Source organism: Mirounga leonina, unplaced genomic scaffold, assembly GCF_011800145.1.
Source record: "Mirounga leonina isolate KUSES-001 unplaced genomic scaffold, KU_Mleo_1.0 Mir_173, whole genome shotgun sequence".
Taxonomy (NCBI): domain Eukaryota; kingdom Metazoa; phylum Chordata; class Mammalia; order Carnivora; family Phocidae; genus Mirounga; species Mirounga leonina.
Window position 1 is genome coordinate 5,013,845 of NW_023270447.1, and position 23,155 is coordinate 5,036,999.

Genomic DNA, 23,155 nt, shown 5'->3' on the forward strand with positions numbered 1-23,155 from the left:
ATGGATGTTGATTAGACTTATTGTGATGATTATTTTGAAATATATACAAATATCGAACCATAATGTTACACACCTGAAACCAATGTAATGTGTGTCAATTATACCTCAATAAAAACATATAAATAAATAAAATTTTTAAAATAAATAAATCCATCCAAAAAAAGAAATTGGAGATTGGTTCTGAGCCAAATTGAAACAGTCAGCTTTTGAAAGGAATTCTTACAAGTATCGATGGGAAATGGAATGAGTCCAGTTCTAGCAAGGCTGGTTTATCTATTTTAGGGCACTCTAGTATACTAGTTTTTAGTGTTCTTTGGCATAGTCAGTGAAATGCTTAAGTAATATTGCCTACTGATGTGAGAATAAATATATTCAATTATATTGAGAATGTAATTATTTATCTAATTCATACTTTAATTTCTTGAAGAATAATGATGTCAGCTTGTTTTATATTATTTTTAATTAAAAATGAAATTAATATTAATAAATTTCATTTGATATCTATGTGATATCATATTGTATATTTTCTACTTTATTTACTAAATTATATTAATAGGTTTATTAACTTCTTAATATTGAAAGATCTGACATGTCAGAAAATCAGATTTATTAGTGTGACCAAATCACCTCCTATTGGCCTTGAGAAGAGGCAACATTATAAATATGGTCTAGAAGGCCTTGGAATGTTTGCCTTTTTCTATAGTCCATTTCCTACTGCATTTAGCACTGCCGAGTAAGTTTTTACTATATTGGTTATTTTGACATAATTGTATTTAAGTTGATATGGGATGATTCTCTAAATAAAACTCCTTATAAGTGAAAAGGAAAAGAAATTGGAATAATCAGATCAAATACAAAATAAGTATGTTTGATAGCCTTAAGAAATAAAGAGAAAATTGAAAACACAAGTTGGGAACAAGAGAATATCGAAAGTGTTCAGGTAGGTTGGAAAAAAAAAAAAAACTAAACACAATTTTAGAAATAAAGATATGCTCAAGAAATAAATTTAATGAGAGTTTTATCTAGAGAGAAATCCAATATAAGACAAAAGTAGCATTGCATATCCAAAGGAAAGGATGAAGGTTACACTGTAATTCTTCCAAGAACTCCACAAGGTCTGTTATTATTTCCATTTTACTGATGTGGAAAATACAGCTCAGAGAGGCAAGACATTTGGCCACATTACAGGGAAAATAAATGATGGGGAAATGGATTTGAACCCAGTCTGTCCAACTACAAAGATGGCCATTAAGTAATACAAATGGTGTGACCCTGGTGTGACCATTCTGTTCTCACTCTGTAAGTCTGCTCTTCATGCTTGCTCTGTCTGGTTCTTTTTTATTTCCCTCTGCCTTCTGTCCCTACCATTTGATGCATTTGCTATATCAGAATACCCTATTTCCCAGGGGCACTGCACCCCTAAAGAAAGGAAACTCTTTTTCTTTTCCCTGCCAGGGCAGGAAAGAGATGATGGCAGGAATAAGGGACTAAGATGAGACTGCTGTTTTTGAATTCCTACTATGTGTAGCTTCTTTACATATGCAAATCCAGGAGAAGAAAGTCCTGGCTGTTATGGGGCAAGATTAAAGACACAGTTAAGCAATTTTGAAGGAACGTGTTAAATAAAGATTGCCTTGCAATAACTTCCAAATGCTATTCTGGTCCCCTAAGCCTGATCAAAGCTTCTTTTTAAACCAGGCACTGAACATTTTATCTTGGATATAAATTTTTCACTTGTTTTGACATCTCTGAAGATTTTTTTAAAACTTGCCAAAAAAAAAATCTAAATATATAACGTATTTGTGAGTGCACCTTGAGAGAAATGTATTCTGTAGCCAAAACAGCCATGCCAACCCATGTAGTCAAGCTGTTAGCCAAGGAAGGGGCCACGGGCTGTGCTGGTGCTGCTGCCTGGGACAGAGTTTCAGGATAAACTCTCATTCGCAGCTGGGTTGCTCTCAACTAACTGGCCATTTTCTCAGCCCGCAACCCCCAAGGGTGCCAAAATGGCTTCTTCAAGCCCTCTATTCCCCTGGCTGGCCAACTATACTAAATTCATACTCGGAGCCCAAGAAATGCAGTTCCCTCATAGAGCTGGTGCGTCCGGGGTGCAGTCTTCTCCCAGAGCTGTATTACTGATGGAGAAAACCTTCCTTCACCTCAGGTTGGCTGTAGTTCAGTTTCTTAGTCCGAGACCTCTCTTCTTTTTGAAGCCTATGGAAATTGCCCTGCAGGGACAAGTGAGACTGAAACACATCAGCCACACAGACAGGGAGACTCCAGACCCCAGAACCAAACCCAGGTTTCTCGGGTGTGCCTCTTTTGTTTGTTCCTGGTTGCTACAACTGTACTTTCCCTGATGTCTTGGGGCTAAGCAAATTACACAGTGAATGCCAGGCAAACTAATGAACTGCCTCAGTTCTAAGAAGACTATACATACCCTCAGTCTGGAAATGCGAATAGGGTGTTGCTCACCATGTCAGGTACACGATCTAAAAATGAAAAGCCTTCAATTCAGAAAGTTTTTGAAAGAAAAAGAAAGAATAGCGCAAATCTAGGGCAGCCAGCGCACTTCTCCTAGGGGGATTGGTTGGGGGGAAAGAGACTCTGAGGTACTTAAAAGGCTGCATTCAGACTGTTGCCTATGAGGATAGTTATCAGTCTGCAGGTGGGTTTCCTAGAACAATGGTTCTGGGCTGAAGGGTTGCCATCATGAATAATATGAAATGCCATCTGACATTCTCATCGCAGAAAAATGCCATTTCAAAGGATAAAGCCCAAGTAACTTGATTCCCCTTGCTGCCGTGTTCATGACTTCTACGCCCCGGCAGCTCACACCTGTCCGGTGACCTGCTGAGCTTGCTACGTTCCAGCGGCAACCAAAGAGAACTTTGAAAATCACCCTCTGGGCTCTTTGGGTTCAAAGAAAGAACAAGAAGGTTGGTTGTTCTGAACATTACATAACAAGAAGTAGTTCCTGCTTATACCTATTTTAAAATGTTAGCTCCCCTCTATTTTAATAACTAATTCTGGCATCAAGCAGAATGGAGATCAGATACCTGACACTACCCAGATTTTCCATATAGCTTTTGAACACTGGATTTTAATTCCCAGATTAAATAAATGAGACTAACTCAAACATCTGGTGAGATTTTCATGATCAAGCCCACAACACAATGCGGTCCCTACTCTCTGTTGGAATTATTAAGTCTTTTCCTTCTTAGGAAAAAAAAATACTAGAAGTGACATTTTGGAGCTACTCTATCTACAAACATTCGTGTTTGAATGGTTTGGGACTGCTTTTCCTGATTGTAAAACAAAATGTATTGTTCTGATCTGTTTTAACTAGATATTTTATTCACTAACCAACCTTTCCTGCTACTTTAAAGCAGAATATCACATTGTAAAAGACACAGCGAGGTTTTAAAAATTATCCTGGTTATTGAGAAAAAAAATAAATGCCTGCCTTCGCCTAACTGGACGACTTGAACTCATGACCCAGAGGAGTTTCCAGAACAGAAGTGAGATTAGTGTTTTGGAGTTGAGGACATCGCCAGTATAAAAAAGTATTAAGAGAGGGTTATGAAATTCTGCTTTGCATCGCTGAGGTATCTTTGGGCCCAAGAAGAGGGCCCAAACCTCAAAAATACAACAGAGTGACAAGTTGCTGACAAACACCTTATCGAGTGAATTTGAAAAAAAATTAAACCACCAACAGATGGAATGTGTCTGAATGCCCTCCCTGCTGGTGTGTGTGTCACTGAATATCAGCAGAGTGTACTGGGGAGGCCCCACAGGATCCTGCCAAGAAGGAAAGCAGCAATGACCCAAATGCACTTCCCTATACAAAAGATTCAAGGTTGATGAATTTTAAAATGGTTTAACCCCATTATCAAATTAGTTATGCTGGGGTTAACAGAGGTAGCTCATTGGCTCTTCATATTTCCCTGGGTGCCCTTTCCTCTCCTTAAAAAAACAAAAAACCCCACAAAACCTCAGAAAATCAGACTATAATTTTGGATCAAAGAAACTTTCCATTTATATTTCCATATAAAAAACTTTGGTAAATATCATCTGTAGTTTTAAAGAATCAATCCTCCGGTTCCCTGTAATTAAGTGGGGAAATGAATTAGTGAATGTTTCCAAACATAAACATTAAAAACAATAAATATGCCTCCATGGTGAAGTTTTCCTTTTGGAGGGGAAGAAGTAACAAAATCTAAATTAAATTAAAGTGGTGTTCTGGGAACCAAAGTGGTACTACAGCTCAATAAACTAATGTAATTAGACAACCTAAGATTTTTTTTTTTTTCCCTAGGCTCCAAATCTAAAGCATGGGCTTTGTAAAGGCTCAGGATCATTGTTAGAATCCACTTCAGTGTTGGAGCTTCTCAAATTCCCAGCCAACACACTTTGCCTTTAAGGCATTGCCTGTCTGATTATCCTGCCAGTCTCCCCATCTCCTAATGGTTTTGTGTCACTTTCAAGTGCAGCAGTTCCCTTTGGAAACTGACAAGTGTTCATTTTGAAATGGAGTCATCAAATGCATGCAGCCTTCAGGAGGCTCCTCTTTTCATGAGAACAAACAAAAGGAAATGTTTTTAGTACAAAATCCCTTTTTAACAAATAAAAAGCTTGTATTGCACTGCAGGGCTGCCCACCTCCACAAAACCCTGGCTCTTTTTGGTGGCCCTCAGAAGCAAGCTTTTCATTGTATAATTCATCCAGGGATAGAGCATCTGCTGGGCTAATGAGCTCTCCTGCAGCCTCTTCTCCCGCAGGCGAATCCCCAAAAGCACAGTCTTAAATCAGATACTGTAAAAGCCAAAGGGGGGATGAGAGGGAGAAAAAAAAAAAAAGTAGGGTAGAGAAAGCCAAGGTAGCAGTAGACCAATAATCATACCTTGCATCTGGCTTTAGTGAAGTTGTGTACTTGAAGATTTTCATCCACACAGTTAATTTCTAAGCTTGTTCTTTCATGGCTGAAGTTCTCTTTTGAGTATTTTATCATTTGAGCACAACTCCAATGGATATTAATGTAATAGATCATCATGGCAGCAGGCTCTTAACTATACCGATAGCAATCTTGACCAGGAACTGATTAGAAAGGGCAGGATTAAGGAGCATTCCCCACCCCCCCCTTTTTTTTTGCCAGTAAAAGGCGCACGACTTTGGAAAGCTGATGGCTTTGATTCCTGTCCTATTACTAATTTTCCCATGTTTTACAGTGTCACCGGTGAGTCCGACAGACATTATTAGGAAGCTAGGTGACAGCATCTAATAAAGTATGTTGGGAGAGGAATCATGGCTCCCTTTTGCACTGATGATCTTTTGGAGAAATACAGTATTGTGGATTATGGGAGGTGGAGGTGGCGGACACTGATGATACCCATGGCAATTCATCATCAGCCTGCAACCTGCCAGTGATCTACAGCTATAAAGGAACAGCTTCCAGGAGGGACAGGAATGGAGAGTCTGTCTTATTTGTGTTAGCAAAGATGTGCTAGAGAGGATCGTCTGATTATTTATTGGTTGTTTTAAATCCCTGAACACACTTTCAGGACACTGTAGGTCTCCATGCCATGTGAAGCCTTCAGAGGATATTCTGCCTGTAGAAGTGTCCAGTGGGGTTGCATTAAAACAGCATAGACTGTGTTATGAGTGCTTTAGAGATTAATTTGTAGAATTCAAAAGGCCAGAGGAGCATTAGTTATGTTGGGGTTAACAGAGGCAGCTCATTTTAGAAATTTGGTATTTGAGTTTTTCAACATCATCCAAAGTAGGTTCACCACATTCTTTTTAACAAACTCTCCAGCACTGAGCAGATGGTTCCTCTATTAACAACCATTTGCATTGAACATATTGCAATGATTTATGTACCACATGCCATTGAGCAAAGCAAAAACATTCAGTAGCGACTAATTAGTTGAGTGTAAAGACACATATCTCAATGTACAGAGCCCTCCTCTGCCTATGTTTTTCATTTTTTAAAGTTGAGTGTTTTAGTTGTGTAAAGCACTTAAATCTGAACTATGACATTCATCTTTCAATTATGGTAATGGTGTAATTATGGTTCTATTAATGCTTCAGTCCTACTCTTTTTTTGGGGGGGTAGGTGGTTTAAGATTTATTTGTCAGAATTTCCCTTGGCCTGACTGGTCAGTCACATTTTATTGTTAAGTGCTAGAATGCTTGTAAGTTACTCCCAAACTCACCAAAATGCTTATTTTAAGAAGTCCACTTTGCCTTTAAAATAGAATAGAATATAGACTAGAGATGAAATAAGACTACTAATCAAAAAAGACGATTTACAAAGAGTGACTAATTTTAAATGGATTTGAGTGTCATTTATTAATACATAATACCTTCTGTATATCTTCTCCACTATATTGTCCAGTCTAGTGAGCCCACATGATTTTTTACCTTCACCTGCTAAATCTCTGCTCCAGTTCCTTCACAACTTATGGACTTGCCCCTAAACCGGATGTGGTTCTTAAATTGGTAATCCCTGAACTTTCCCAGCACACGAGGGGGTTTGCTGCCTTTTCAAAGCAGATTCCCTGAAGCCAGAGGAAAAACAGAACTACAAATTGCATTAGTTATTACATTCTATGGAAAAGAAGTCCCAAACTCTTTCCCTGTCTTAGATGATCCTGGGACATTTTCTTCTCCTTTTTGCTGATCAACAGGGTCAACGGACATTACAATACTGTCACTGTATGTCAAGGTGACAGTGTTCGGACTGTAGGATGAACCAATGAATCTTTTATAACTAAAGTTTTCATTCTCAAGAGTTATCCATGTAAAATGTCAAAGTAGGCTATCCATCATCGGGGAGGCTAAATGCCTGTGTGCAACCCAAAGGAAAAGGGGTATAATATAACTGCATTTACCCAGGACTCAAGGAGCCAACCTTAGAAAACCTGAACTTGCTCTGCTCTTTTTACAATTCCCAGTTTTAATTTTCATGGTGATCTCTACTGATAGAGAACCCTAGAAATATGGGAATGATAAATTTAACCTGCTTAAGTCTTCAAAGGGAAAGGAAGCAATAAAGGCAAATAACGTAAGTGCATTTATTAATGAAGGTACAACAGAATATGAATTATATATGAGTATAAATAGTCCAGCAATATAAGAAAGTGGAAAAAGTTAGTAGACAAAAAAATATTAAAGGTGAATGTTGATAGGACCAATATGTGTAGAGAGACTAATAAAAAATAATTGAAAACAAAGAAAAAATGTTTTCAGAGTCATAATATTCAATTGTAGCTACCCTCCTGGGCCCATGACAATAATCACTATTTATTTCACATGTACTTGCATTTTATATACATTAGTGATCTTTAAAATAACTCATCTATGTGGATAGCATTTGCTTCATTTTATAGATGAGCAGGACTGAGACTCTGAGATATTTATGTTAGGCAATTTTTCTGAAGTCTAGCAGGTAGCAAGTGGTGGAGGCTGGATTTGAACCCAGGTCTGTCCTGCAGCAAGCCACCTCTGTTGCCTCTCCATGTAAACCAGAATTGGTTACAAGCATATGCCTCAACTTAATATTTTCTTATTTTAGTTTGTATCAAGGACTCAACTATGGTATGTAATTTCCTTTGGCATCTTATTTTGGCAGTAAAATAATATTGGAATCTTTACATATGCTGTTGTTAGCAGTAAAATCTAATAGAATAATCAATATCAAGGAAAGGAGCAAATAATCAAATTGCAAAGAAGTCTCTTGGTTTAAACTCATCAATGCTAAGCAAATATAAAATGTGTAACCCTGAGAGATATCTTTTTGCTTCTGCAGGACTCTTGTTTTCCATAAATAACATTTATATTTAATGAAAACAGGATTAACTTTGTATTGAGAATTGAGCCTGTCATTCAGTCTGATTAAACAACATGCAGTCTTGCAAATCCACATTTTACGCAATATTTCTGTGTGTCTAGACATAACTCTACTGTGGATAAATTTTCTGGATATACCTCTATTAGGGAGAGAAAGGAAAACATGTCTTTCTAAGTGTGTACTGGGTCTAAAATAGGACATTGTCAACCATTAGAGCATAATCAACCATTTTTAATTGATTAATAACAATTTCATATGGTTCAACCTAACATATGGAGGTAATTGTTTAGAAATAACCTTGATGAAAAAGAGACTATCAAAAGATCACCTGAACTGCCCCCCCATTCTCCTCCCCCTCCCTGGTGTTACTATAGCAATCTTATCTGTATCCCGATCACTGCACAGATCACATTGCCTTATAATTTTCCTTGTGAAATGTCTATCAATCCATCCAGATGGTAGTTACTAGAAGACAGGGACTGTGGCTTTTCACTTCTGTATCTCCAGCAATTGGCACACTGCCAGGAACTAGTAAGCACTAAACATTTAAGTGCTTGCATTTATTTGTTTGTATTGCATTTTTTTCAGTTTCTGAAAGGAAGGTAAGGTAGGTCAACTGTTGCAGTGCTGGGCTTAAAGTCCAAGTGATTTGATTCTCAATTAAATGATGTTTTACCCTTTTTTATTCATACATATTGTCATGTTCTCAAAAAAAACCCCTTATAACATCATTTATATTAAAATAAACATAACTAGTTATTCTATTCGTTTTAAAGACAAACATAATTAAAATTGCAAAATGTCTGCCTTGCGTTGACATGTTTAGTCAAAGGGTTACCCCTATGTCCAAAAAAGACTCCTTTCCCTTTTAAATTATAGTATATTTCTGACATTCCCTGGGCTATCTGAAGTTTTTGTTACACATTATGGCATTTTGGATATTTTCCACGCTATGAAGTGCTAAGGTTGAGCAGGTGGTTGACATGCTCTCCTTTGATATTAACACTGCATACTTTTCAACATGTTTTATCTCTTCCTCTAAATGGGTGACTCTGGACCCAGAAAAGGCTCCAACTTCTAGACTGTGATCTGCTGACTTCCCAGTCTCACAATGTCTAGGAAAGTGGGCAGAGCTGTGAGAAACAAAGATCATTTGAATGGCTCTGGTGAGTTGGAGAATACCTCTGAACCAAGAAGGGCAGGTGCTCTACCCTTTGTTCTCTTTGATCTGTAATCAGCCATGTAGGTGGGCTACAAAAAGCGCTTCTGAAGTGAATGTAGATGAGATTTCCCAACTGATCTGCTCATCCTGGGTAGGAGTGTAGAAAAATGCAACACGCTGTTAAAGACTTCTCTTACAAGTTTCAGATTTCTTGAGAAACACCACTAATTTTTTTTTTCCTTCAAACTCCTTTTTTCCAAAGGAAATAAAACATCCCCAAGATATTTTTGCAATGTATTTTCCATCCCAATCCTATTCTTTATGCTTATATTATTGGTATATTTTCCAGCTGAGCTAGAAAACTCATTGAAGAATCAAACCATTGTCCTATAATACCAGTTATTAATGGTCTGAACGCATCCAGGGTTATATATATAGGAAAATAATACTTTCTAGGTATTCTGGTGTCATTCAGAATTACCAGGCTGCAATCAACAAAGATAAAAATTATTGCCATCTGCTTGCTTCTCAAAAAATATCTGTACATGGATGGAAATTTTTAAATGTAAAATAGCAATTTATTTTATTCATAGGTCATCAGTAGGCCAATTTGCTCTTATATCAACTAACAAATACTTAACATATCTATGTCTCCTGTCTCATTCTCTTACCAGTCTCATGAGTCCCGTTTCCTATGGCCCATTACCACTTTTAAGTTAAGTTAAAATATGAGCTTACTGTAGGTTTAATAGGTTCCCCTTTCAATTTAGAAAATATTATCAATGGCATCATGATCTTTCGGGTTCCCTAGGATGAAAACGTGGTCATACATTGTAGATACCTATGTCTCTCTACCTCCACCACGGTACCCTTCAGGCCTCTGCAAAAAGGGTCACTGCCCTGCACTCTGACTTTAGAAGGACCTTTATATTACCAACATAGAAACACATTTGTTTTTTTCTCAAAGGTTTTTGAAAGTTTGGTAACAGATTAAGCAGTTAGGAATTATGGTGGGGGGGTGGTACTTGAGAACTTAGTTGAACCTCACCAATATCCTACCAGAAGTTTCAGGGCTGAGAGAATTCAAGTGAATACGATGGATGGTAGGGGGAAGTGGGCAGGTGGGATGAAAAATTTAAGCATTTTCTTGTTTGTTTGTTTGTTTTTTACTCTTAAAAAATTTTGGGTACCTCAAATTACCCAAAGTGGATGTCTAGGCAGATTGGCTCCCAGATAACTGTGCTTCCTCCCTTTCCTGATCTTGGGTGGTATAATTTTGGCTTTATTACATATTCTATAAGATCTCCATTTCAATTTGTCTATTGGCTTTTAAGATATTGAAATTATTGAATCCTATTATTTAATTATTGCATCATTGAATGATTATTATTTATAAGTCCTCTAAAGATTATAATATGCATTTTTAGTTTTCCACCACCTACTTAGAGCTAATATCATACCACTTCAGGTTAAATGTAAGAATTTGCAAACATATAGATCCATTTATCCCCTCTTCTCATATTTTATGCTGTAGTTATCATATGTATTATATCCACATACATTATAAACCTCATAATAAAATGCTATAAAATATTTTAAACAACCATATATATTTTAAAGAAATAGGGTGCCTGGGTGGCTCAATCAGTTAAGCGTCTGCCTTCGGCTCAGGTCATGATCCCAGGATCCTGGGTTCAAGCCCCACATGGGGCTCCTTCCTCAGTAAGGAACCTGCTTCTCCCTCTGCCTGGCACTGCCCCTGCTTGTGCTCTCTCTCTCTGACAAATAAATAAATAAAATCTTTTAAAAAAAGAAACAAAGAGGAAGAATATCCACATATTTTCAATTTCTGGTGTTCTTCACTGCTTCTTGAAGTTCTAAGTTTTTATCTGGTATCACTTTCTTTTGACCTAAGAAGCTTCTTCTAACATTTCTTCTAGTACAGGCCTGATGGGGATGAATTCTCTTGGTTTTCTTTTATCTGAAAATGCCTTTAATCAGCTTTCATGTGTGAAAGATATTTTCACTGGATATAGAAGTCTGAGGTGACAGTTGTTTTTTTTTTTTTCCCCTTTCTTCTTTTTTCTTTCAGCACTCTAAAAATGTTCCACTGTCCTCTGGTCTTGATTGTTTCTGATGAGAATTTCAATGGTTATGTAATGTGTCTTTTTTTCCTCTTTCTCCTTTCAAGATTCTCCTTATCATTTGATTTCAGTGGTTTGCATATGATATGCCTAGAGGCTGCTTTTTGATAGTCATCTTGCTCAGGGTTCACTGTAACTTTATGTCTCTGGGCAAATTTTGGACATTACTTCCTCAAACACTTTTGCTGCTCCATTTTCTCTCTCTTATCTTTCTGAGACTACTATTACACATCTATTGGACCTTTAGATATTGTCCTAAAGGTCCCTGAAACTTGGTTCATTTTTTCCCTACCTTCTTTCTTGCTTTTTTCTGTATTGGATAATTTGTACAAATCTATTGTCAAGTTCACTACCTCTTTATTCTATCAGTTCCAATCTACTCTTAAGTACATCTAGTAAAATTTTATAGAAAAATATACTTTTTCAGTACTATAATTTCTATTTGGTTACTTTTTATAGTCTCAATTTTCCTGTAGATATGTCATATCAATTATTAACATCATATTTTCTTACATCCTTCAGTATTGTTATAATAACTGCTTTAAAATACTAATACCTTTGTCATGATGAGTTTGGTTTCAGTTGTCTTTTCTGTAGAATGTGGGTTATCTTTTCCTGTTTTCTTCATATACTGAGTAATTTTTAAATTGTATCTGGATATTACAAATGATACTTTGTAGAGACTCTGGATTCTGTTATGTTCTTCTGAAGAGTATTGATTTTGCTTGTTTTAGTGGGCAGTGACTGTTACTAAATTCAAACTGCACACTGCAAACTGTCTCCTCTGCTACAGCAGCCAAAATCTCAGTTCAGTTCTTTTAGTTTAGCTAGGTTGCTTGTAGGCTGTTCCGCACATTAATGATTCAGGGGATCTCAGAGATTTCGGCAGAGTTTATACACAGTATTTAATATTTCTCTCTTGACATTTTAGTTGTGGTGGTGGCCTCCACCTGTCCTCTGGTTGTTCAAGCCAATAAAAGAAGAGGATTTTCCATCTGGTTTTTAATTGCACTCCCTTCCCCATCATGCATGGCAAAGACTTAGGCCTGCCCTTAGGGAGAAAACTGAAAAAAGGGAAAAATCACTCAATGCCTTTCCTTTCTTGCAAGTATTGACTCCTTTCCAGTATCTGCCTGCTTCTCTCTCTCTCTAGAATCTTCAAATGTTTTTACTTTTAGTCCAGAGTTTGTAGTTATTATTGGCAGGAGAGTTAGCATAATAGGGAATTCTTGGCCACTACCAGAAGAAGAGCACTTGCTATAGTTTTGGGAACTGCTTAGAACTACCTGGAAATCTCAGAATGGAGAAGTGAAGTATTGAGAGAAAAACCAGCTTGCCTTGGCCTCTTAGATGCTTGCATAGGTAGGTTTCCATTCCAAGTTGAGGCAGATCAGTCACTACTTATGAGTCTTAGGCCCAGGATACAGTGCCTGCCTTCCTCCAGCAGTACGAGGTTGCTATCAGTCTTTCACACAGCACAACTGACTGGGTTGAGATGATGGCTCCTTTAACCACTCACTGGGGAGTGGACTATGGGGTCCAGGGTGGGAAAATGGGCCAGTCAGAGGTGCAGTTCAATGTATAACATAATTATTTAGGGATATAGTATGTGGGCTTTCATTTGTATTCATTTCCCACCATGCAAATATTAGGGACAGACCTGCTGTTCTGTATTATTATTATTATTTTTAAATGATTTTATTTTTATTTATTTGAGAGAGCGAGAACAAGTGGAGGGAGAGGCAGAAAGAGGAGCAGGAGAGGGGCAAGCAGACTCTAAGCTAAGTAGGGAGCCTGACCTCAATCCCAGGACCCTGAGATCATGACCTGAGCTGAAGTCAGACTCTTAACCAACTGAGCCACCTGGGTGTTGCCACTTCTCTGTATTATTAAAACCTGTTTTTCAGATTTATTTCTCCTTTCTATATTCACAGTCATTGCCTTTCATGATGGTTATTGCAACAATCAATAAGGTCCTTCTTTCAAGCCATTTTATACACAGACAGTAGTATAATCTTCTTAGCCTTTTTTAAGAAAATTGTTATCCTCCCCAACATATAACACTCTACACAAACTTACAGTTGTTCCTCATTGCTTACCTCTAGGATGAAATCAAAACTCAGTCTGATATTAAAAATCCTCTACTACAATTACAATGCCTGTCCTTTAAGCCCACTTCTCTAATTGCTCTTCATCTCTCCTCTACACAGAGAATCCCCTCTGCCCATTAACTATCTGCTTGACAAAATATGATTTCCTCCAACTAGCATGGAAGCCCCTTCCAAACTCAAAACCTGCTCAAAATCTTTATCTCAAAGCCAAGAATAACATTTAAAATAGCAAAGGACTGGGTGCCTGGGTGGCTCAGTTGGTTAAGCGACTGCCTTTGGCTCAGGTCATGATCCTGGAGTCCCGGGATCGAGTCCCACATCGGGCTCCCTGCTCAGCGGGGAGTCTGCTTCTCCCTCTGACCTTACCCCCTCTCGTGTTCTCATTCTCTCTCTCTCTTGCTCTCAAATAAATAAAATCTTTAAAAAAAAAAATAAAATAAAATAGCAAAGGACTAAGGATGTTAAATATCTTAGAATTTCTGTGTTTTATTTTGTTGAGACAAGACATATTGCATTTTTTCTGTTCCTTAATTTTATTTACTTTATGTGTGTTAAACATACATAACAGAATTTACCATTTTAACTATTTTGAAGTGTATGGTTTTGTGACATGAAGTGTATTCTCATTGTTGTGGGACATTCACATTTGTTGTTCTTGAGTTGTAAGTTTTTTACATACTCTAGATAAAAATTCCTTATCAGATATATGATTTACCAATATTTTCTTCCATTTTGTGGATTGCGTTCCACTCTTGATAGTGTCCATTAATGTGTAAAAGGTTCTAATGTTGATGAAGTTCAACCTATCCATTTTTTCTTTTGTTGCTGTGCTTTTGGTGTCACATTCCAGAAATCATTGCCAAATCCAGTATCATGAATTTTTCGCCCTATGCTTTCTCCTAAAACTTTCATAGTAATGGCTCTTATATTTAGGTCTTTGACCCATTTTTAGTTAATATTTGATACAGAATAAGATAAGGATCTAAGCTCACTTTTTTTTTTTTTGCACGTGGATATCCAGTTTTCCTAACATCATTTGTTTAAAAGACTGTCTTTTCTTTTTGAGTGGGATTGGCACCCTTCTCAAAAATCATTTAGTGATATATGCAAGGGCTTATTCTTGACTCTATTATATTCTATTGCTCTATAAGTCTATCTGTATGCTGATACACACTGTTTTGATTACTATAGCTTTGTTGTAAGTTTTAAAATTTAAAAAGTGTGAAACTTCCAACTTCATTCTTCTTTTTCAAGATTATCTTGGGTATTCTGAGTTACTTGAGATTCCATATGAATTTTATGATGGATTTTTCTACTTCTGCCAAAAGTGTCATTGGGATTTTGACAGAAATTGCATTGATTCTATAGATCACTTTGGGTAGCATTGACATCTTAACATCTTCCAACTCATGAACAGGAGATTTCTTTTCATTTATATTCTCCTTCAATTTCTTTCAGCAATGTTTTATACTTTTTGGTGTACAAATCTTTTGCCTTTTTGGTTAAGTTTATTCCTAAGTATTTTATTCTTTTTGATGCTGTTGGAATGGAATTGTTTACTTAATTTCCTTTTTGGACTGTTCATTGTTAGTTCATTGTTAGTGTATAGAAATACAACTGATTTTTGTGTGTTGATTTTGTATCCTGTAACCTTGCTAAATTTTAACTTTAATTTTAAATTTAACTTTTTAACTTTATTGTTAAAACTAATTTTATTCAATGATATGTTCAATGAATAAAATGTGATATGTTCAATGAATAAAATGTGAAAAATACAGAAAAACATAAATAAATAAAATTATCTACAATCCCTCCACTCTGAGCTAGCTAGCCATGCATTATGTTCTTTCATTTTCTTTCTCTCTTCTTCTCATAACTATTAATATTTTTTAGTCCTCTTTTGCTGCTTAAGAGTATATAATGAACTTGAATTATTTTAGTTAAGACATATGTTCATAAAAGGTCACTGCCTGTTTCCTTGTCTCCTCAGCTCAAATTTTTTGAAACCCAACCCTTGCTCTATCAATATTTAAAGGCCTCATTTACAAATTGTAAGATGGCTGTTATATATTTTTTAACACCTTAGTTGCTGAACCCAAGAGACAAATGTCATTTGAAGACAGCTTTGGGACATACAGTGCTATTGTGATTTTACTAAATATTTCTTGAGGGTGGGCAGAAGAGTCCAATTCTTTTTATGGACTTATTTTCACCCAGGAAAGAAATCATGATCACAAGTTTGGTCTTAAAGCACCAATCAGACAATAATAAAAGAAACAATGTGTGTCTGTGTAGAGTGATACTCATTTATCATGAATAGATATACGACTTTGATATCTAAGGTAGATGAATTTTATTCTCTTTCTTTGGTCAATTGGCTGAAATCTGAAGCTATGCAATTTTAGTATTTTAGATGAAATGGCATTACCAAAAATATTGGGGTCAGCTCCAGTTCCCTTGCAGTCTTATATAAGGAATACACAAAGGTGGTCACAGGGTGCCAAGTGAAAAGAGTATAGATACTTAGAATTGTTCGTTTACATGATGCTCAAAAGGGTATTCCACAGACATTCATTTGCCGCATCAATAAATATTTGTTGAATCCCTACTATGTGCCAAGCCCAGTGCTAGGCACAGGGGACAGGTCAGTGAGTAAAATACAACAAGTTCCATCTGGGTCTAATTTCTGGTTATGCAACAGTATCATCCTTGGCTGGTTGGTTTAACCATTCTGTTTCACATCCAGAAAAGAGGGAGTTAGATTACATTATGTCATGGTTTCTTTCAGTTCTAAAAGAAATAATTTTGCAATGCTATGATTCTATTTGGCATACACACTGCCTATATAATTCCAGCACAGGAATTCATGATGCTGTCTATTCCCAACCTGACAAATTGCTGACCTCTTAGACTTCCCCCTCCTATCATCTCTTGACTTACTCTCCCCCTATCTGTTCTCTGTTCCCAGCAACACTGGAAGATTTATAATTACACATGGATGTCACCAGTATGTTGTAACAGCTTCACTTCCCTGATATTCTGCTAAAAGCAAATGAGTAAAAGCAGCCAGGGCAGCAACCAATTCCTAGACAAGGTGATATCCCTTAGCTGTATATTATTTTTGGTTTCACTGGGCTCTCATTTGTTATTCATTAGCACTCCTAAGGAGCAAAAGAAAGGCAACATGCATTTAAGTAAAATCAGCCTGTGGTTTCAAGAATATCTTCCAAAGCAAATGAAAAAAAAAAAGAATATATTAAATATGAGTTAATCTTATTTTCCTTTAAATACATGATTTTAGTTTATTGCTGTAATTAGAGTTTGAAAAGCTTACATTCGAGAGAAATAGAAATCTTCCAACATCTCTATTTATCTCTGAAACAGACCAGATTGTACCACTTGGCATTTCATTTTTTACATCTTTGCATCTTCCATCACAATTTCTCAAGCTTAAAAACAAAACAAAAATATCCCTATCTATTCCAATACTGTACTTAATTCCCTATAATTCTTAAAGAACGATACACAGTACTCCCCAAGGTTCAAAAAATAAGAGCAACAGTTAAAAAAAGAAAGGTACTCCCTATCAAGGCCATACTTTCCTTAAGATAGTCTCATTTTTTCACCCAATGTAGCAACAATATGGGAAAGATGATCGCTAAAATTAGACCTCACTGTGAAATATCAATCTGTTCTTAGCACTGCAAATAGTTCAAACACACACACACACACACACACACAAACACATTTTCATTTGTTTCCTTATATCATATGAAAAGTCCAGTAGTATTAGAGACTGAAGGGAAGGGATTTTGTTACCCCACATGATTTCTATTGACGCTAGTTATATGAGGGTATTAAGAGATGTTTTTTGGCTAAGTTTGGGAGGTTCTGGGTAAATAAAATGGAAGTGTTTCTTTATCATGGGATATCTCAGGGCCTTTAATTTGCTAATAAACATTGTAATTCTTCTAGAAGGAAATACTGCAAACATTTCCCAAATGTGTTTGATCATTATGGCCTTTATTTGAAGAGTAATTCTCAAAAACAAATGTAGTGTAACATTCTCATTTTGTAGATGAGGAGACTCTGGTCACAGTGGCTAGGACTTGCTCTGAGCCCACAGTTATTAGCAGAGCTGGAGTTAGAACCTATTTTTCTTGACTCCTAGCCAATGTTTCCTTCTAAAGTAAGATGAACAATGATTTGAGGTCCTTATGTTTTGCTCTCTGTCTTCTCAATACATTCCTAACACAGTATCAGTTGTCTTAGGTACCAGTCACAAAGCAAGAAAGAGCTGATACAATAGCTATCTTAATTGAACAATATTCTGGATTGGGATCTGTGGACCATTGCGATTTGTGAGGCTCCTATATACAGATTTAAAACTTAGTCTAGGGGTGCCTGGGTGGCTCAGTCAGTTAAGTGTCTGCCTCCTGCTCAGATCATGATCATAGAGTCCCGGAATAGAATCCCACATTGGGCTCCCTGCTCAGTGAGGTGTCTGCTTCTCCCTCTGCCCCTCACCCTGTTCATGCTCACTCTCTCTCTTTCAAGTAAATAAATAAAATCTTAAAAAAATAACAAAAAAATAAAACCTAGTCTATCCATTAGCTCAATGATTTTCAAGTGGAATTTCAGGAGCAAATTTATTTCCCAAAACAAGTACTTTAAAATTTTCCTTTCCCCTTTGCCACTGATTCAGTGACCTTATTCAGATAGTTTTCTTACCTATAAAAAGGACGGAGAAATAGCAACCATCTTATATGCAATGCAGTTAGTTCTGGTTAAATTAAAATATTTAGTTCTAAAAGTTACTTACTTGAAATATAGACCTATAGTGCAATGAAATCAACATATTCATACAATCAAATTACTATGATAAAACCTATTACTATGAAAAAGCCCATGACATTAAGACATTTGTTTTTGTATCTGCAGAATGAATGGAATGTCTCTACTGAACCACTGATTACATATATCCACAAAAACTCTTACATTAAATATAAAACAATGGCCATGACCTCCTAATTTGTCAGGAAATACCTCTGATCCTAGGGACAAAAAAAAAGAAAGACCAAAGATGTCAACCACTGAATTAGAATTAAAAGCATGGCTCCAGAAGTTGGACAGGAGAGCTGAGTGCATCCCTGTTTTCCATTGTTGGGGCATGCAGAGGTAGCCAGAATGTGGCTTCTTATACAAATGCTGAATTAAGTGAGGGAGGAAATTATTTCACTTTTTAATTATGTGGTATTTTGCTGAACTATCCTTTTGTTTCTTAAAAAGGAGACATCTTTCCTTTAATGACCTACTAGTTTAAAAAAAATCTATGGCATTGGGGAATTAAGGATAAGGAGACAAGCTCTTAAACTGGGTTGTTTTTCTGCACACTAATGAAGTTCATAATTTAATTGGAGGAATTATTATATACATTCTCTCCTTATAATGTTGCAAACCTCAGAGGCAAATGAGCTGCTTACGCATATATTATCCTTATAATTCAAGAAATCCTCAAGGATTTAAAAAATATGTTCCAAATCAGAATAGCACTCAGTTGTCCACTTAAAATGGGTTTGTACCATAAATCTTGAGTCTGAGCATTGCCACTGGAGTTAAGTAGCAATGTTTTTGTGCTGTTTTTTTATTTTTAATTACGGTTACTAAGCTTTTCATTTGAGTGCTCTTATTTATTGAACTTCATTCTCCCTTTAAGAGGAAATTAAATTTTAAAAATTTGGATGGTAAAATGGTTAAATATTCATTTTACTTGAAAAAAGAGGTAAGGATAGGATCATTGACTGCAAATTTATGAAATATTGTTATATGAAAGAGGTAGTACACTTACTATAGTTCCAGAAGAGATAATGTGGACTAATATATGGAAGTTAAAAGGAAAAGCAGATTATTCTCAATTGAAAGGTAAACTCTCTTAAAATAAGCTAGGGTAGTTGGTCATTTCCAAGTTTATCCATTAATATCTGTGGTTTGTTTTGTGTTTGATGGTGCCCATTAAGCAGAAGTGGCTGCAGGTGTTAGAAGTTTATGGAAAAATATGGGGAGGAAATTAACACATAGAAAATTCAGTTCATTTCTTTATTTTTTCTCCCCTCAGAAAACAAGAAACTAACATCAGAATTTTATTTTGGCCGTGAAGCACCTAGATCTAATACAACATGACACATTAGCCCAATCATGCATTATAAAATTGATAAAAATGAGTTAAGAAGTTAGGGTTCAGATAAACACAGCGATCTGGTATAGTGAAATACAGAGCCGAGAGTCACGGAGAGGGTGACTCCCAGAACATTCCAAGAAGGGCAGAGCCACTGACTCCCTGGTTCATTGTTGCCATTGAAAGATGACTCCTTTGGGAATATTCTAGGTCTTCTGTATGGACTGAGCTCACTTCAGGGTAGTGTGGCTGGAAGAGCATAAGGTAGACAGCATGAGGTTTGTAATTAGCAACATGATTTTGTCCTTTTATTATGTATGGGACGTTTAAAAAAAAAAGTCAAGGAATTTCTCCATTCCTCAGGTTTCTCATCTGAAAAATGGGGTTCAATAATACCTGCCTCACAAGTTTCTTGTGAAGATTCAAAGAAAGAAGGTACATGCCAAGAACCTTGTAACCTGAGTGCCATACAAATGTAAAGGATTGTTACTTAAATATTAATGGGGCTATTAGAATGACCTTAATTCATCCCCCCTTTTCTGATTTCCTCCTATTCCCCGATTATTTCTCAATTTCCTTCAGAAATTGCATCTTATGTGACAGTATTCCACAGAGTTCCTATAAGTGACCATAGTCATTCATAATTGTAAGGGAAAACACCCTATCATATCATTGTCATCCATTCCCTAAACTTCAACCATCACATGGAAGGTGATAATTTTCAAACCTATATTTCTAACTCAAATCTCTCTGCAACACCAGAGCAGTATGTTTAAATCCTTGACTGGACTCTCCACTTGGATTCCTACCAAAGTCTTTCCTTCAGCCTTTCCTTCCTCAAAATCTGATCGGTCACCAAGTCCTATTGTCTTGGTACGGAGCTCTTTCATATCCTTATGTGATGATGGCTTTTGTGGGATTTAGAGAGCTTTTCTGGACTCCCCAGTTGGGCATCAGGACTTGGAGTTACAGCTGCTTCCCCGCTGAGCCACGTTACCGCTCTCCTTTCTCTCCTGGAGTTCCTCGCTGACCACAGCTGCACTCAAATATCCTCTAATACCATTGCCTTACCATGTTTCTCACCTGCGCTTTGTTGCTACGAGAATCCATATCACTTTAGATTTCCTAGGACATGGGGTGCTCAGAGGCCAAGACACAGGAATCCTTCAGTGCTTCTTGGAGATGCTGAAGATCCACAGAGAGAAGATGAAAGGGCATCTCCCAGGATTTGTCCATTCTGCCAGTTCCCAACTACTTGTATTTCCTTAACATGCTGTGCTGTTCTTAAGCATAATCGGTCACCTAGAATAGCCATTCCGCCCTGGCTACTTGGCATTCCACGGCACCAGTTTCACGTTGCCATGCAAATGTCGCATCCTCATCAAAGTTTTCCCTAGGCTTCTCAGATTAAATTAGTATATCCTTCCCTGTCATCATGGCACTTCACACATTCACGTGGCAAAAGCACTTAACCCAAGTTGTCATCATTTTTTTGTTTCCATGTCTGTCTGTGCCCATTGGTTTCAGCTCCGTGAGAGCGTTGACTACGCCTTGTGCATCTCTATATACCAGCCGTCTAGCCCAGTGTCTGTCCCAGAGTGGAAAATAAGTATTCTTTGGTGACAGAAAGAAGGAAGGTGTTATAAAAGCAGAATCTGTTAAGCAGTAGGACTGCCCAACCTCAAAAATTAGGACTAATTGAGAAGAATGAACCAATGCCAGGTCCAATGCTTCCAAAGCGCCTTGCAGGACGCCTCTCACAGGAGAAGTGAAAAGTAAATATTTTGGTAGATTTATTCAAATTTTGGCTAGGAAAACCCTGTGGTTAGAGAACTTGCAGGGTAACTGGTAAGCCTTTGGTAACTGGCAGAGCATTTCCACATCACATGATTTTTTCCCCAAATTATTTGAGAAAATTTGAAGAAATACCCTACGGTTTTGATGCTTTTAAACTTCCCCCGTGTCATTGCTTACCTAATAGCACATGTTTTTTGCACTAACGATTTGAATGCCTAGCTTCAAGAAAGGGAATTTCAACCTCACTTTGTCCTAATTACCGCAAATGCCACGGCGGTGACATTCAAACAGTGAGCATTTACAAATATATCTGATTTCTCCTGAGGGCGAGAATGTCGGGGGCCTTTCTCACTCCAGACACCCACTTAGAGTGGTTTTGTCCCCGCAGCTTTGCAGACTCTGGGATTAGGCAGGGAGGGTGTCGCTCTGAGCTGGGGCAGTAGTAAGGTGAAGACACCCAACAGGGTGCGTAAACGGAACTTCTGAGCTAGCGCCCCCTGGCTTCTTCCTTGGAGATAAACAATGGAGGCACAGAAGGCAAAATCAATTCTGTAAACAGGAAGGGACCGCCAACTACCTGTGAGGTGCTTGTGTAGGCCCTGCAAAGGGTAAGAGATGAATAAGCACCACGGATAAAAAATTATTGATAATTATGTTCAGAAATATTGTGTAACAAGGCAAGTAATGGAGATGTGGGTTAGAGTTTTCTAGGCCCCTGAGAAAAGTTCTGACAATTCTGTCCTAGGGTTTTTGAGGTTGAAAAAGATTTTCTATTATCTCATGTCTGAAATCAGTACCCTGATACATTGCTGGTATCACATCTTACAGATAAATGAGCACATTATCAAATGTTCATTTGTCTTTCAGATTTAACAATTATTATTATTATTTTTTTAAGATTTATTTATTTATTTATTTGAGAGAGAGAGAATGAGAGACAGAGAGCATGAGAGGGAGGAGGGTCAGAGGGAGAAGCAGACTCCCCCCCGATGCGGGGCTCGATCCCGGGACTCCAGGATCATGACCTGAGCCGAAGGCAGTCGCTTAACCAACTGAGCCACCCAGGCGCCGCATAGATTTAACAATTATTACAATAAATCACATTACTTCCTTGAAAATGTTCATCTCAAAGAAAGAATAAAAAACAATAAAAAATGCTGAGTTATGAAATCTATGCATCTGACAAAGATAGTGTTCAGCTTTTCAATTGATTTAATTATGGAAAGCTTAGAAGGAAACAAAACATTTAAAAATCAAAACTTCCAATTGTGTAACTAGGAAAACATTTTGGACATTATCTATATTTAACAGCCTATGAATTGAACTCTCTGTATAAAAAGAAGTTCAGAACAAATATCTACGCTTCATTTCTCCTCTCACCCCTCATCTGGGTAGATTTTATTTATGCATTAGACAACCTTTTTGGCCATTAGAACCATCTTGCTTCAGCAGTTAATTAACACAAGTACCATAATTTAATACAGTTAATGCTACTTGATGCCCTTTAATGTACCTTCCATTAGTGATATTATTGTAGTATTACCCTGTAAATTAAAATGAGATCAAGACTAAGAGAGCTACTCTTTAATTAAGGTACTGGCATACTACACTCGTCTATTATTCACTAGAGAAAATCACCCTGATTTACTGAAGTAGGACATCCATAAGTCAGAATTAGTCCATGAAGATTATTAGGTTTATTGAACAATGTTAAGTACTACAGAGTCGCTAAGATTGCCAACAGCCATGTTTCCTCTTTTCCCTCCATTATCTTAATAAATACACAATGAGAGGGAGTAAATGGAAGCAAAATAAGTATGTGGCCAAAGAGGCATAAAATTTTTATGATGGGATTATAGTTTTTGTCACCAGTAAATAGGTATGAGACGTGTCAAATGCTAAAAACATAAACGC

General features: G+C 37.0%; 1 protein-coding gene across 1 annotated transcript in view; it reads right to left on the reverse strand.

Moving 5' to 3' along the window:
- The window catches only part of NTNG1 (netrin G1), a 315,404-nt gene that overhangs the window by 118,872 nt on the left and 173,377 nt on the right, over positions 1 to 23,155 (reverse strand). The gene's annotated exons all lie outside the window — the stretch shown is intronic.